The following is a 17,046-nucleotide window of genomic DNA, read 5'->3' as shown; positions in this document are numbered from 1 at the left end:
CCAAGGCAGAGTACAATTTTAAATTTAAAATATATAAAGTAGAATAAAACATTATTTACCTGCCTTCCCAAGAAAGTGCCTGCAAGAGAAAACCCATTAAAGCCTCCCAAATGAATCAGCCCTACAGCACCTCCTAAAATGTCTAAAGATGGTGTCCCTCTCATGTCATCATATAGTCTGTTCCATGAGATGGGCGCCATTGCGGAAAAGGCACAGTCTCTAATACTGGGTTCCCCAATGTGTTGCTCATGGACTCAGTGGCAGTTGCCAATACTTCTGTGGAGCTTTTCAAAACATGGGACGGGGTGGTTGTAAGACGGGGCTTGTAATTGCCTGCCCTCATTCAAATGGAAGGGGTTTTCCAGAGCTTCAGTGACAGCTGCGGCCACTGGTGGATCAGGAGGACAGGTAAACATCCCCTTCTCTTTCTCCCTCCCTCTTACTTGGGGCTTCCTTTTTAAAAATATCCTTTCTGATACTCTTTTACAAAGTGAGGAGGATGGTATTGTGCTTGGCTCTGCCACCTGGAGCAGCCATTTTGGCCTTTGCTCCACCTCCTGTGGAAGCTATATTTTGTTCGGCTCTGCCTCATGCAGAAGCCATTTTGGGGTGGAAGTCAACTCCCCCTCTCAAAATTCTAAAGGTGCCCACAGGCTCAAAGTCTGGGGTCCCCTGCTCCAATAAATGAAGAAGAAGAGATTGGATTTATACCCCACCCTTCACTACCCAAAGGAGTCTCAGAGCGGCTTACAATCCCCTTCTCTTCTCCTTCCCACAACAGACCACCTGTGAGGTAGGTGGGGCTGAGAGAGCTCTTTTAAGAAGTGCCCTTGAGAGAACAGCTCTGAGAGAACTTATGACTGACCCAAGGTCACACCAGCAGCTGCATGTGGAGGAGTGGGGACTCAAACCCAGTTCTCCAGATTAGAGTCCGCGCTCCTAACCACTACACCAAACTGGCTCTCAGTGCCAAACAGGCTCCCTTAAGTGGGAAACAACTAGCAAGCGGCAGCCAGAAGAGATGGTCCTTTGGATATCGGGGGTCTTAGGATGTGAAGGGCTTCTTGAATTGAACTTGAAAACAAATTGCAGCCATTGTAGCTGTTTTAAAACAGGCAAAATGTTTCCTTGTCAGCTGGGCCCTGACAGTAGTTGGGCTGGTGCATTCTGAACCAGTTGCAGTTTCCAGGTTGTCTACAAGGGCAGCCCAATGTAGAGTGCCTTGCACAAGTCCAACAGCAAGCTCACAAAGGAATGGATTACCATTGCCAAGTAAGTTGACCGCAAGAAAGGAGAAAGTTGGCAAGCTAAATGCAGCTGACTGAAGGCCCTCTTGGCCACTACACCGGCCTGCTTTTCAAACAGCAAGGTTGGATCCATGAGCATGCCCAGAGGCTGTCTCACCGAACCATGATCCCTTCCCATCAAAATCCACTCACAACTTATTACCCAGGAAACACAAACACATCCTGTGTTCACACTTATCCCAAATGAGTCTTGATCACATTATCAGATGAGGCATATAGAATCAGTTGGAAGGTACCTCCAGGGTCATCTAGTCCAACCCCCTGCACAATGCAGGAAATTCACAAAGACCTCCCCCTCAACACCCATAGTGACTGCTGTTCCACGCCCAGAAGATGGCAAAAAACCCTCCAGGATCCCTGGCCAAACTGGCCTGGAGAAAAATTGCTTCCTGACCCCAAAGTGGCAATCAGCATTTTCCTGGGCGTGTAAGAAAGGGCCACAAGAACTAAGCACTGAGGCAACCCTTCCTGCCCTCTCTCTCATGATCTGCCTAAGTTCACAGAATAATTTTTCTAAGATTTCAAACCTCCTCCTCCAAAAAACTACACACAGTGTTGGTTTCCCCCCCTCTGTTCACTGTCGGATTGAACCATACCCAGTGTGTGCAGTAATACTTCATATGTCTTTTGCCTTCATGAAGGCACATCTGTGTACGGTGCAATTAAAGACATTTCCTAGCTGTGACCAATGTTCCCTCTAAGCTGTGGAGTCTTCTGAGCAAAAATTCTACTTTGTGAGCTACCGGGATTAAAGTTTTGAGCGAGCGATTTGGCTACTACATAAATTAGTTTGCTCTGGAGCCATCCTTCCTGAGCTAAGACAAAAATGTGTGAGCCGGGGGCTAAAAAACTGTGAGCTAGCTCACACTAACTCAGCTTAGAGGGAACACTGGCTGTGACCTTGTTTCCCTGGAAAAAGTGACCCTGACCTCATCTCTAAATCTAGGAAAGTCCTCTTAGAAACCCTAGTAGTCCTGTTTATTCTGCCAGGTAGCCTATGCTTTTAACAATATTGGACAGATAGAGCTCTAACAGGTGCTCCTCATTCCAGTACAGACTTCCAGCCACAATGGCAGCTTCACCTGTTGAATTTCTGATTGTCATGAGGCACAGGATCCCTGTCAGCAGGGGGGGAAATTGTGCCAACAACTTTAGCCCCCTCCCCAACTAATGAGGCCTAGGCCTAGCTCTCTGCCACGCCAGTTGTTGCTATAGCAACCGTCTCTCCTGGTTGCCCTACCGTAAATTCCTGTAGCTTGGACCCTACCGTTGCCATAGCAATGGAATGGGGGGGGGAAATCAGGCTACATCCGCCTGATGTCAGTGATGCAATTCTGATAGATTGATAGAGGCAACAAGCAGGGATATTAGAGGAGAAGGGCGATGACGGAGACTGCAGTATAATTTGGGCTTTCCAGATATTTAAGTAAAGCTAGCAGCCCAGGCAATATATCATAGTGGTGTTGAAATGCTGTTTGTTATGGTTTGTTATGGCTAACTGCTATAAAAATAACCAATATTTAGTTGTAGGAGGTAGCCAGAGAAGAGCGGATGAGGTAAACGTGATGATGGATTAATAAAAGGGAACAAAATAACCTCTTAACGGAGAAAACCGAGAGCGCAAAGAGAAAGCCAATCTCAGACAAAGCCAGGAGTCGGTAAAATAATGAACGTTTTCCTGACACGGAGGTGAAAAATTGACCTTTTAGTGATGCTTGCCACATCCTTTCTGTCTTTGTGCTGATTCAAGGGCAAGCTCTCAGGAGGGCAGCATGAATTCAGTGTCACACAACCCTGGCAGTCCAGGAGTTTTCCTGTGAAGTAGTGGTAGAATGCTAACCTACATGGGACATATTGCAGACCAATGTTCCCTCTAAGCTGTGGAGTCTTGTGAGCAAAAATTCTACTTTGTGAGCTACTGGCATTAAAGCTGTGAGCAAACAATTTGGCTGCTGCATAAATTAGTTTGCTCTGGAGTCCTCCTTCCTGAGCTAAGGCAAAAATGCGTGAGCTGGAGGCTAAAAAACTATGAGCTAGCTCACACTAACTCAGCTTAGAGGGAAAACTGAATTGGGAACTTATGTAAGAGTCCCGTCGCTGTCCTCACCCGAAGGCGCAGCAGAACATCTCTGCCTTGCATGCCCTGCGAAAAGATAACAACTCCCGCAGGGCACCGGACTTCTCTCGGGCCGAGGACTGCCAGGAGGTTCTTATTTCCTGAGCGTAGCACTCTTCCAGGGACATTGGATTTCCCCCTGTATTTTGTGACCTTAATAAAGCAGCTGGTGGGGGAAACGGAACTGAATTCATGACCCTGAGTACCTGTAATTCATCTGGGGTGAAGGAAGAAGACAGGCTCCCTGGTTTGGCTAGTCTTTTTCCTCTACCAAGACCACTTGCAATTAGAGTTGCCAACAGCCTGCATTAAAAAATGTCCTTTCTATTTAATAGAAGCTTGCGGTGATGGTATATGCAAGGTGATGTTATCTACTGTCCTGCCACAGCAAAGCTTCATTTGCATATATTAACGCTCTATTAAAGGGACTGGACTTTTTTCTTTATTCCAGGCAGTTGGCACATGGGGAAAAGTTAATCTCTCCTTGCTTAGTGCCATGGTTCTGATCCAATTAATGTTTACCCCCAACTGGCTACTTTTTTAAGGGTTTAGGCTTTCAGCAGCAGCCTTTTACTCAGAGAAAGTCCCGGCCACCTCAGGCAGGGTGTAGGTAGAAAGAGGGCCTTGTTGCCCCCTTGTATGAAGATACCTAAGATCAGGCAGCATGGGTGTTGTACATCAAGCAACTGAGTCCAATTTAGATTCCAAACAATGTTTATTGGAGAAAACAGATCCTTTGGAGGGTGGACTACACAGCATTATACCTCGCTGAAGTCCCTCCTCTCCCCAAACACTGCCCTTCCTAGGCTCTACTCACAAATCTCGAGGAATTTCCCAGCCCACAGGTTGACGGACTTAGCTCTGCCTCCCGACAAAGAGTTGCCGCAATTCCAGAGGAAGCATAAACCTCAGATATCTTCCTTTCTTGGCAAACTTTAGAGAAAATCAGATTTATAACAAGGGTCAAACCCTGTCTTTCTCCCCAACAGGGACCCAAAGTAGCTTACATTCTTTTCTCCTCCATTTTCTCCTCACAACGATCCTGTGAGCTAGGTTAGGTTGAGAATGTGTGCCTGGGCCAAGGTCAGCCAGCAAATGTCAGTGGCGAAGTGGGGATTTGAACATGGACCTTCTGTATCCTAGTCAGATACTCTGTTAAACTGCTGTAGCTCTGATAGATGAGGGAGTTTCTTAAATACCATTTATTTTGTAAAGGAGGGAATAGTTTCCACATTCCCTGTCTGTGCTCCCGTTCTCCCCAACACAGACCCAAAGCAGGCTCGTAGCCAGGATTTTTTTAAAGTGGGGGGCATTTAAATTTCTTAGGGGGCACTGGCTAATCAAATTAAAGGAATACCTGGCTCCTTCCCCGCATCTGCCACTGCTCAGGGGCCCTAGGCTGGATGGGAAGTAATGGGGCATTGCCAGTAAGTCAGGGGGGCCTAGCCCCGAGATGCCCCCACTGTAGCTACGGGCCTGACCCAAAGTGACTCCTGTCCTCTCTTTTATACTCACAGCAACATCCCTGTGAGGTGCATTAGGCTGAGAGGGTATGACTGGCCCAAGGTCACCCAGCAAGGTTCTGTGGCAGATTGGGGATTCATCTTGGGGTCTCTTAGATGTTTGGTGTAGTGGTTAAGTGTGCGGACTCTAATCTGGGAGAACCAGGTTTGATTCCCCACTCCTCCACTTAGATCCTAGGCAGTCACTACATTACCCAGGCTCTGATAGATAGGGAAGTTTTCCCCCTTCTCCCCCCCCCCCCCCCAGGAGATATTTTCCACACACACCCGTCCGAGTTACCTGCCCTTTCTAGCTTCTCAAGAATAAATCTTTGCATTCATTACAAATGCCAGAGAGATGTTTGGAACCTAGACTGTGCCAGGATGTTTCAGTTCCCTTTGATTTTGGGTTCTGCAAGTCATTCTGAAGCTGGTGGCCAATTTTGGGACTCCTGACTTCATTTTATGGTGAGTTTTGCCTGCCACTCGACCTTAGCTTCCATTGCAAATAGCATGGGGATGTGGGGTTTCTCAAGATAATGAAGGCCAGGATGTTCTGATTCCCTTCATATCTGGGACATCCTCTCTTGTGGGGAATCTGCACTGTTTCCCATGCTCTAATTCTGTCCAGTTCAACAAAGTCTATTGTGCTACACTTATGTCACATGTTGAATTTTTTTTTAACACTGGGCTTTTCCACATTCTCATTTTCCTTGCTTGTGTATTTCTGTTGCTTCAGGGTTTTTTTTCCTGTTCCGTATGAGTTTTACTTTAATATTACATCACTTTATGCCTGGCATAAAACTTGGAGACATAACACAATGTAATATCAAATTGACCCCTAGAGGGAGCAAAATATGTGCCAAACAGACATTCCCTCCAAAAAAGTAACAGAAACACACAAGTGAGACACCCTGTGAGTTTTACATTTTTTGGTTGTTATTTTCTATGCCATTCCTTCTTCTATTTCCACATCTGCACCCTGTATTCCATCTTTGCTTGATTTGAACTAGAGAGATTCTTCTTTCTCACAGCTTTCCTCTTTTCTTCTTCAGCTTCGACTCTTGATGCACTAGTGCCCCACTGTTTTTTTTAAGAAAAAAAAAGATTGAGGAACTCCTTCTCTTTGCTTGCTGTTGATTTTTTGAACTCACCCCTTCCTTTTGATGCATATGAAGGGGGGGGGGACCATTTGGGGCTGACCTGGAATGGAGAGGCAACTTTTCCCCTCCTGTCTGCCATTCCCTCACACCCAATCACATCCTGTATTGTAAATTTTTGTTTGTATTTACCGTAATGTGATTTTTAATTGGCTGCCATATATGTAAACTGCCTCAGTACACGTGATTGCAGAACCTGTCTGTCTCTCTGTAATTCTGAACCATCCTTTTATATAAAAAGAGCTATCAGCCCCATTACACAAATTTGCACATAATGTGTATTTTACTATTTATCTTCATGCCAAGAACAGTTTCATCTGTCACATTTCTATGGGTCAGTCTGCTGTTAAAGGAACAGGGACAGCCAATAAAAACAACCTGGTAACCATATATTAAATTATTTCTTGGGACATTTACACCCATCTTTCCAGACCAATTTACTTTTCCTCTTTTTCTAAAAGGCACCAGTCTGATTCATTTATGACAGAAGCCAAACAAGAAAATTTAGATCATTATAAGCTTTATTCTGTTTTGGAATTTTCTGTTAACATAACAAAAAACATCTCTTGATAAGAAGGGGACATGCGTGCGCATTGTCAATGTAGGAAGAGAAGATGCAATGGAGTCCATCGAACAAAGAAAAGGAGCGGGTGTCATTCTCGCTTGGGTGGCTCAAAGGGGTGATCGTACAGATCTGAAAGAGAAAAAAATATTTTTTAGGACTATGAGGAAATGTAAATAGGAAGAAGAGGAGGAGGAGGAGGAGATTGGATTTATACCCCACCCTTCACTACCCAAAGGAGTCTCAGAGCGGCTTACAATCCCTTCCTCTCCCCACAACAGACACCCTGGGAGGTAGGTGGGGCTGAGAGAGCTCTCTCGAGAACTGCCCTTGAGAGAACAGCTCTGAAAGAACTTATGACTGACTCAAGGTCACACCACCACCAGCATGTGGAGGAGTGGGGAATCAAACCCGGTCGCACTACATCAGACTGGCCAGAAAAGAAAATCCTTTCTTGGGTAGGAGCTGTGAAGGACTCCTGGTTTCTCTGAGGAAAACATGGCTGCCATGTGCTTGAGGAAGGGCTTACTAGTAGGCTTACCAAGTGCCTGCTAATGGTGGGCAAACTCCTGGTCATTGTTGCTGATGTCTGCCATCCTCATGTGGTCAGTGGGCAGAAGCAGGACAGCAAAAGGGGGGGGGAAGCAGCCATCTTTGTTGCTGCACAATAATGTCACTTCCAGCATGACCCAGAAGCATTGACATCACATGACACTCTAGCACTCATCCTTTTGGTTGCACCAGAAGTGATCTCATCACACGGCAACAAAGACCCCCTCCCCCACATCTCCCGCCCACTGCTACCCTGCCTGGCAACACTACAGACTAGCCTCTCTAGAAGAATAGTGTCGGGGCAGGCAAGTGAACCTTGCAGGCCTACTGTCAAGGCCTCAGTACCTTTTCTTCCGCACCTTCATAGATCGACCTTCAACTTCCTGTCCTTCTAATACTCCATGCCTACCACATTACATTCATACTCACTATCACAGAATCTTAACATAGACAGACTTAATTGATCTATGATTAAAGTAGGATTGCCAGGACTGGGTTGGGAAATACCTGGAGATTTTAGGGGTGGAGCCTGGGGACTGGGCAGGGGAGGGATTTCAGTGGGGCATAATGCCATAGAGTCCACCTTCCAAGCAGCTGTTTTCTCCAGGTGAACGGATCTCATTTGCCTGGAGATCAATGGTAGTAATGGGAGATCTCCAGCCACCCCCCGGAGGTTGGCGACCCTAGGTTAAACCTCTGCCCTATGTGACAATTATACTTCACAATGATAAGTTATGTCTGGGAAATCAATTTGTTCTACCCAGTCTTGGAAATCTTTAATCTGTAAGTATGGTTGTAAGCTCTGGGTCGGGGAATTCCTGGAGATATGGGGGTGGACAGGATTTGGGGAGGGGAACAGGGTATAATGCCATAGAGTTCACCCTTCAAAGCAGCCAGTTTCTCCAGAGGAATTGATCTGTTGCCAACCCCCAAGTAGGGACTGAAGATTGGAATTACAACCAATTTCCAGACTAAATTCTTTATTTATTTACAATATTTATTCTACTTCATCTGGAGAAAGTGGCTGCGTTGGAAGGTGGCCTACATGGCATTATACCATATCAAGGTCCTTCCTTTCCCTAAACGCTACTCTCCCAGGCTCCAACCTCAAATCTCCAGGTATTTCTGACCCTGGAGTTGGCAACCTTATCTCCAGGGCCCCAGAGGCTGGCAACCCTACCTGTAGGACATGTGTCCCAACTTTGTTGAGCCAGTAGTTACTCTGGGAATGTTGAGAACACTGGGAATATTGAGAACACTGAAAGGGTGTCACCACAAAATTGGTGCCATAGAAGGTGCAAACAACCACAAAACAAGCTTCGTGGGGTCTAGGACCAATAAAAAGGATGGGAAGTTCTAAGCCAGGCATCCTTCTATGATGAAGATCCCAAGATCCTGAAAAGTTTCTGACTGAGTAGACAGCACTGAGCTTGATGGACCAATGCTGCGATCAGATGGCAGGCTTGGCATGATCTCACCATGCCTCTAATCTCTCCAGAGCTATTTGTTCCAAGGAGGAAGTGACCAGACATGCCACTCTTCTTCTTCTTCTTCTTCTTCTTCTTTTTTTAAAAAAAACCCTCTACTTTGCTCATGCACAGAACCACTTATTCACCATGGGCAAATATGCAGTTATGCGCATATCGCTAACTGAGGGGGGGAATGGCGGCCAGGGAGTGGAAGCCACAGGCCTCCAAATGTCTTGAGCACTCAACGGGGTGATTAGACAGCCGGATTTGCGCGGTGGGACAATCTAAGCTGTAAATACTGGACTTTCTCCGGTGTCAAGGAAGCCTGGGGTGAGAACAGGGGGCCGATAAATGGAGAACGGAACGGAAGACAGATGTCGCTGTCCGAATGTGCACATTAAATCCGGTAGGAAGAAGGGACGACATCGGACCAAACAGCCCGTCCGATCCCAGCCCAAAGGTCTGATTCGGTATAAGGCAGCTTTGTGTGTATGATAGTTGTTTCTGAATGGGTGCTACCTGCAAACATAAAAGTGACGTCTCCTGGGCTCTTCTGAAGCACCTGCTGCTCTAGTGAGGTAGAAGAAAGCTAGGACTGGCTTTCTGCTTTGCGGAAGAAGCACCATGTTGGGGATCACTGCTGCCAGGTAAGCCAGTATTTCTATATCACAGCTGGGAAGACTTCCTGACACACACTTAAAACACCACAACAATTCTCCCGTAACATTTCCCATGTGTCTTCAGTCCTAGAGTCATGCTTCTTTGGAGGCTAAGGTTTTCAACTGAAACCCATTGATTTGAACTCATCTCGCTTCAGAGTTAGCGTGTTCGTAACACGAGGCCAGCTAAGGTTATATGCTGCCAATTGATATGTTTGTGGGGACGCTGAGGCAAAAAAAGGTGGTGGCGTGGAGTGAGAAGATATCAAGCAGACTTTCTGTTTGTTTCCACACTCAACTGGCATGAAGTAGACAGAGGGCCGAACTAGACGTAGCGGCATCCGGAGCTGCTGTTTTAAAGCAATTTTAAAAGGCTGCGACGGCTCAATCGTGATCAGGCCCACAGCACAGTAGACGGAGGCGCCCCTGTCCGTCCCCCCCCCCCACTAGGGTTGCCAGCCAGGTCTGGGTTGGAAAATACCTGGAGACTTTGGGGGTGGATCCAGGAGAGGGTGGGGTTTGGGGACGGGAGGGGCATGGCGCAATGCCATAGAGTCCATCCTTCAAAGCAGCCATTTTCTCCAGGGGAGCTGATCTCTCTCAGCTGGAGATCAGTTGTAATAGTGGGAGATCCCCAGGCCCCACCTGGAGGCTGGCAGCCCTACCCCCTGCCCTGCACCTTTTCAAGTACCAGAACAGGGGTGTGTGGTGTGTGTGTGTAGCAGTTTAGGCACTGGAAAAGGCTTGAGGAAAGATAAGAATATCTCCGCTTGCCATGCTATGTGCCTGGTCAGGATCTGGGCCTCGCAGCATTTTTAAGTCACTTTTAGCCCACAGTGTTATATTAGGTGGGGCTCAGGTTCAAGTTTTTCTTTCTCCTGTCCTTTCTCCAAGGACTCAGAGTGCCATACATGGACACACACCCCCTCCATTGTATCCTCACAACCACCCTGTGAAGTTGGTTAGGCTGAGAGAATGACTACCCCAGAGCCACCCGATTCGAATATGGGTCTCCACCAACCTGATCCATAACTACTACACTTCTCTGGCTCTCAGAGGAATGTCCTTCACACGTCACATACTGTTATGTATTGGGATTGAATCATCCCTGATTGATCAGCCATGAAGCTGAGAATATTCCTTTCAACCTCGACCTGGTATAAAGGGTTCCCATACTTCAGATGTCATAGGAAAGGATTTCCAGGGTGTTGCTTCCTGGCAAGTTTGAGCCTACTTTCCTGAAACTGAGCACTGAGTCAATAGGCAGACACTGTAAGTACAGAGGCACATCTGGTTATGTACTGCAATGCTTGTCTAGGACTACTGAAAGAGCCAGGAGTCTCTTTTGACAGGAATGTCAATGGGCATTCCTAGCTGGTTACTAAAAAAGTATAGGTTCCCCTTGCTTGAAAGCCAGTCAAATCCGATTCTAGTGGGTGGTGCTCATCTCCGTTTCCAAGTCGAAGAGCCAGCGCTGTCCAAAGACTTTTTCCATGGTCATGTGGCCGGCATGACTAAACGTCGAGGGGCACGGCATGCTGTTACCTTCCCACCGAAGCAGTACCTTTACTTGCAGTTTCTTGCTTTCAAACTGCTAGGTTGGCAGGAGCTGGGGCCAGAGACGGGAGCTCACTCCATCACACGGCACTAGGGTCTCGAACCACCAATCTACAGACATTCTGGTCTGCAGCTCAGCATCTTAACCTCTGAACTACTGATACTGGAATATCGAGCTATACATATGCTAAGGCCTCTTCCGACAGTTCAGTCCACTTACCCTTTGTCTTGTCAAAGATGCGCTTAACCATGTGCAATACAGACCGTAACGCATTGAACACGCAATCCATACTGCACATCTTGACAGTCTGTTGTGGGCTCGCTTTCACCTGTGTATAGAAACTGGGATTAAAATGTGTGGCAGTGGATTTAGGACATCGCCCTGCAGAGTCTGGACACCATCTCTTGGCCTGCACCAGGTTCTAAGGGCTCCGAGTTCAATGCTCTCCAATTATTCCCACCACCACCACACACAAACACAGCACACTGTGTGCCCTCCCTCACACACTAATGTCTTCTTCAAGGAGGGAGTAAGGTATGATTAAGCCGCATTCCCTTCTGCCCCTGTTGGCATCAGCGAGCCAAATGCTCTACCTCTTATACCATGAAATGGAAGATTAGCCAGAGGCTCCTGTGACTTTGTTGGGGACTTTGGGGCAATCAACCATTCTTGATGGGAGCAGATGATGAGTGAAGCATTTCTGGCTGGCAGAGATAAATGACACACGAAATAAATGACGTATGAGTCAAGCAATTTTAACTGGTAAAGTGTTATGGAAAAATCTTGCCATTGAATATAAAATATTAGATGAACCTGGTATTTTTCTATCCCCTCTTCCCCCCCCCCTTTTTTTTTTAAAAAAAATTCTCTGATTTCTTTAGTGATCAGCTGGTATGCTTATTTATTCATTTTTATTCATCCTTATTTTCATAAGCTTTATTTTATACCCACACAATTTAAGAATAACTCAATTGCTCCTCCGTGAACCCTTGGAGAGCCAGTGTGGTATGATGGTTAGAGTGTCATCCTAGGATTAAAAAAATAGGAGAGACCCGGTTCTGTATCTCCACTCTGTCATGGAAGCTTGCTGGGTGACCTTGGGCCTGTCACATGCTCTCAGTTTAACCTACTTCAAGGGGTTGTTGTGTGAGGATAATAACAGAAGAGAAAGAAGAGCTGGTTTTTATACCCCACTTTTCTCAACCTTTCAGAGTCATGAAGCAGTTTATAATCTCCTTTCCGTTCCTGTCCCCCCAACAGGCACCTGAAGCAGGTGGGGCTGAGAGAGTTCTGAGAGAGAACTGTGAGTGGCCCAAGGTCACCCAGCAGGCTTCACGTGGAGGAGAAGTGGGGAATCAAACCTGGTTCTGCAGATTAGACTCCTCTGCTCTTCAACACTACACCATGCTGGGAAGGGGAAAATGTTATAAGCTACTTTGGGTCCCCATTGGGGAGAAAGGGGAGGGGAATAAATACATTTTAAATCAGCCAGCTTTTTCACCGGATCACCACCACAACTACAGCCCAAATCCCACGTGACTTTTGTAGATGCAGGTCCAATTATTCTCATCATTAGAATTGCTAGGTCCCTTATCATTTTTGGTGGGGGGAGTTGGTCCCCACGCGTGTGCCACGATGACATCACCCAGAAGTGACATCCTCATGCTAAGCATGCTGCCAGTGGACACTCTAGCATTCAGCTTGAAAACTCTGATACCATAGAGTTTTCAAGCCAAATGCTAGAGCGTCCCCCCCAGCGACGTGCCCAGCATGATGATGTCACCTCCGGGTGACGTCATCACGCCAGGCACGTCGGCTGGATCCAGACACTTTGGGGGCGGGGTTCCCCCTGTTGGCCGGATCTGGGCCAGCGGCCCTTTGAGTGGGCAAACCCCCTTCCCCCCAGGGGACCTGGCAACCCTACTCATCATAGCCTTTTTTGATAGCCAAACAAGACCTCCCCCACTCTCCTTTTCACTAGCGTCTGGAGCCAGCCCAGTATCTTACAAGTGCTGATCCACAGCATCTGGCACCTATCGCCGTCTGTTGCAATGGCCTCCAGGGAGCATATACAGGCCAACGGTAACCCCACAGTAGCCCAGCGAGGACTGTGTGGAGGCATCATACATTTGAGCCAGTACTTCCACGAAGGGTTGGGACACGGCAGCTCGTCTGTGATTTGCAATCTCTGCTATTGAAGCTGCTGTCATGATGCAGATTGAGGCAACTCCATGTCTAGCTTCCAAGGGGAAATTTGTCGCTGCTATAGTCTAGGATCACAAGACCGCTGGCAGCCTTCCACAGTCCCAGCACTGGCGGGGGCGGGGGCGCTTCCAGCTGTATGAATCAGCTCTGTGCGTAATTCCGGAGGAGTAATGATGTTCGTCTGTGTTGCAGCAAAAATAAGCACAGAGTCTGGTGGCACCTCGAAAGATGTAGGGTCGAATCCAACCCGGCTTTTTTGCTTGGCTGAGGAGGACGGAGTGTTCCCCTTCGACTATCCGAAGAGGCTATGCTTGGGATCATGGGACCTACAAGTACAAAAGCCATGAAGGACGGGCCATACAGAAAGGAGGGGAATTGGGTGAGAATAGTTAAAAAAAGGTTATAGAATCATAGAATCACAGAGTTGGAAGGGACCCTACAGGCCATCGGGTCCAACCCCCTCAGCCCCGTAGCTAGGGAATTTTTCGGGAGGGAGCCTCAGGGGGCCTGCCAGCTAATTAAATGAAAGTACCATGCAGGTGGTAAGTTGGAGCACTTTAAGGGTAGCCCAAGAGGGAGGGGAGGCAGAAGAAACACTAGGGGGCCAGGCCCCATGGGCCCCATGCTAGCTACGGGCTCGAACCCCCTGCTCAATGCAGGATCAGCCTAGACTAGCATCCCTGACAAGTGTTTGTCCAGCCGTTGCTTAAAGACTGCCAGTGAGGGGGAGCTCACCACCTCCCTAGGCAGCTGATTTCATTGTTGCATGACTCTGACTGTAAGAAAGTTTTTTCCTAATATCCAGCCGGTACCTTCCCGCCCTTAATTTAACCCCATTATTGCGAGTCCTGTCCTTTGCTGCCAACAGGAACAGCTCCCTGCCCTCCTCTAAGTGGCAGCCCTTCAAAGACTTCAAGAGAGCCATCATGCCCCCCCCCCCAACCTCCTCTTCTTACAGGAAGGAAGGAAATTGGTTGAGAAGAATTTAAAAAGCTGGTTGGATCCAACTGTAAGTTTGTATTCTACTGAACAAAGTATGAGTCCAGTGGCACCTTTGAGACCAACAAAGTGTTTTTCCTGGCACAAGCTTTCATGTGCAGGCACATTTCCTTAGATACAGTGGGACAGAACCTGACCAACATGGCTCCCCCTCCTGAATTTGCATTCTACTGTGAGAGTTCGTCAGACACATGTCGGATGGGGGGGACTTTGTCCCTCAAAGCTTATGGTGGAATAAAAACTTGTTACTCTTTGAGATGCTACAAGGTTCTTTTGCCTGTTTCTGCCCCTCCCTGATTGGAGTCATATCCCTTGCATCACGAGGTTTCGTGATACTAATTAGTGCCTGTATCTGATATCCATTCCCTAGTGATCCTGCCAAGTATTCTGAAGCTAAGCAAACCATCCCTTCAAAGGCTCAATCCAATGCTAGCCTGGGGAGGGGCGATGCCAGTTTTAATAAGGGCTTGGCTCAGCCATATGACAGCACTCAGAATTCTGACGGCGGCAGCTAGAAGGGACTGCAATCGCACAGAGCACAGGAGCGCCCCCTGGCTGCCTAACTCCCTCCCTTGGTGATCTCCCCCTGCTCCTCCCAACTTCTAGGGAAAATAAGCCCCTCTACAGCACAATCCTAAATGGAGTAACATCCTTTTAAGTCCATTGTCTTCGAAAGGTGCGACTCTGGTTAGGACTGCACTGTAAGGGAGGAAGCACACCCAAACGCTTCTGTTCGGCGGCTGAGTCCCGTTTTATTCAGTGGGGCTGATGCCCAAGGGAAGAACTCTTAGGACTGCAGCCTCAGACAACAGAAGAAAACACGTACCATCGAGTCACAGCCCCATCCATAAGGTGTTCTAGGTGAGTAGCGAGCAGAGGTGGTTTGCCCTTTAATTCTTGGTTAGGAATGGGCATGAGCTGGGAAAATGGGGTTCGATTCGGTTCATGGTTTGTGATGTGCCCCATTCGCAAACCACAGATCATCACGAGTTTTTAGCTGCCTTACGAACCGGTTCAGGTTGTGAAGTTCATGGCCTGGTAGAATAGCCCCCTCCCACTGTGTTGAAGACACCAGATTCGCAGGGGATCTCCATCTGACTCCCCTCTACCTGCTCTCCAAGGTTGGTGTCTCCTGCTTGCATGGGATCTGTTCTGTACACTCCTGAACCTCCTGAACTTGCGCCTGTCAAGATGACTAAAGTTCAGGAGTGTATAGAAGAGATCTTGTGCAAGCTAGAGACATCAAAGTTGCAAACCTCTCCCGGATGCTCCTCTACATGCCCTCCAGGTTGTTGCTTTGAAGTTTTGTAAAGGTTTTGATTGAGCAGAGATAGTCTGTCTGGGAATGTATCCACTCATGAACAGTCAGAAACCCCCACAAACAATGTCAAAGTTCATGCAAAGCCAATGCCGGTGCCCCACCACAAACTTGCCTTTGCAAACCACAAATAGGGCAAAATTCATGGTGAATTTTGCTTTGTGGTTCGGTTCATGCCCATCCCTGTTCTTGGTGGACTCCCATCCAAGTATTGACCACGATCCTGCTTAGCAGCCCAAGCTCTGGCAAGCCCTGAGTTAAGCTGGGCTATTCAGGCTGCTCTAAGACAATAAGGCAGGGTGAAAAAGCTAGTTGGGGAGTGCATTTCAGCAGTTTTTTTAAAGAGTTGAGAAGCCCATCCTCTCCCCATTCACCCATCTTTCACCCCATACTGCATGTGGATTATAAAATCAAATCACAGCTGATTTATGGCAACTCCATAAGGTTTTCAAGACAAGACACTTCCAAAGTGATTTGCCATTGCATTCCTCTGGGTAACAACCCTGGACTTCCTTGGTGATCTTCCATCCAAGTGCTAACCAGGGCCAACTCTTCTTAACAGCCGAGATCTCACAAGATTGGGCTAACCTGGTGTGTGTGTGTGTGTAGAGGTAAAGGTTTCCCTTGCTCGAAATCGTAAATCATAAAAAGGCATTCATTTTGGCAGCTTAAGAGGGCCACAGCTTCAGTGCTCATGCGACTCGTGCTCCTGTTTTGTGCCCTAATATATATATATGTGTGTGTGTGTGTGTGTGTGTGTGTGTGTGTATAAATATGTGTGTGTGTGTGTATATATGTATATATATATATATGTATATGTATATGTATATGTATATATGTATATGTATATGTATATATATATGAATAGAGAAAAACACACACACGATTGAAGGGAGAAAATACATGACGGAGTATCACACATAACAGGAGCCTCAGCCTGCATAAGAAAAGCATCACAGAAAGATGCCAGTAGAGCTCACGACTCAAGCAAGTGAGCCAATCCGTCCTTTGCGAGGAAGGCAAAACCATCCCAAAAGTCAATAGTCAATTTGCTTTGGGAAGAATATCCTACTGCGCCCATTTCTCTTTCTCAGTAACATTTTATTTTCCTGCCTATCTATTCTTCCTCTTTCATTAGTTGACATCTGTCTTAAACCTCCACCCCAAAGCCAAATCCGCCTTTGACCTGCACCATCCTCTTAGTAACCAAAGAGTTCCAACTTACAAGACAGTGCTGTTTTCTCCTCTCCTGGATGCCTTCTCCTGACAATGTCCAAGTCCTGTGAGCATCTCGGGTAGTTTATGTACCCAGATCCCAGGTCCTTCCGGCCCTGATTGGGTAAGTGACCTCTAATGAGATTATGAGTGGCGTTAGTCATAGGCTCAACTTTCACAATCATCTTGAGGTTACTTTGTGTGGGTCAAGCTGCTGAGCTGTGTGGGTGGCTAAATGTTTCAGTGAGCAACACCGGCTACAGGTGCTTCATCGGTATGTCCTTCTGTCCCACTTGGCTCTGCGTAAACTTACCATTTATTTAAGAGTTGTTTAAATTACAAAAGAAGGAAATGTGATTTCATAATACTAGTGAAGACTTCCCTTTTCTGTATGTAGAAAAGCTAGAGTATCTTAGGGACCGAC

General features: G+C 47.1%; 1 long non-coding RNA gene across 1 annotated transcript; it reads right to left on the bottom strand.

Annotated features, from left to right (window-relative positions):
• Positions 1 to 6,642: 6,642 nt before the first annotated feature.
• On the bottom strand, positions 6,643 to 16,715 carry LOC107108248. The gene is made up of 3 exons (XR_001482431.1): positions 16,633 to 16,715; positions 11,105 to 11,213; positions 6,643 to 6,779 (listed from the first exon to the last, which is right to left on the bottom strand). It is a non-coding gene; the product is annotated as an uncharacterized LOC107108248 (long non-coding RNA).
• Positions 16,716 to 17,046: the final 331 nt, after the last annotated feature.

The sequence above is a fragment of the Gekko japonicus genome, unplaced genomic scaffold, assembly GCF_001447785.1.
Source record: "Gekko japonicus isolate JY-2015 unplaced genomic scaffold, Gekko_japonicus_V1.1 scaffold1973, whole genome shotgun sequence".
NCBI lineage: Eukaryota > Metazoa > Chordata > Lepidosauria > Squamata > Gekkonidae > Gekko > Gekko japonicus.
The sequence above is the reverse complement of the archived record's forward strand: the minus strand, read 5'-3'. Positions and strand labels throughout refer to the sequence as shown.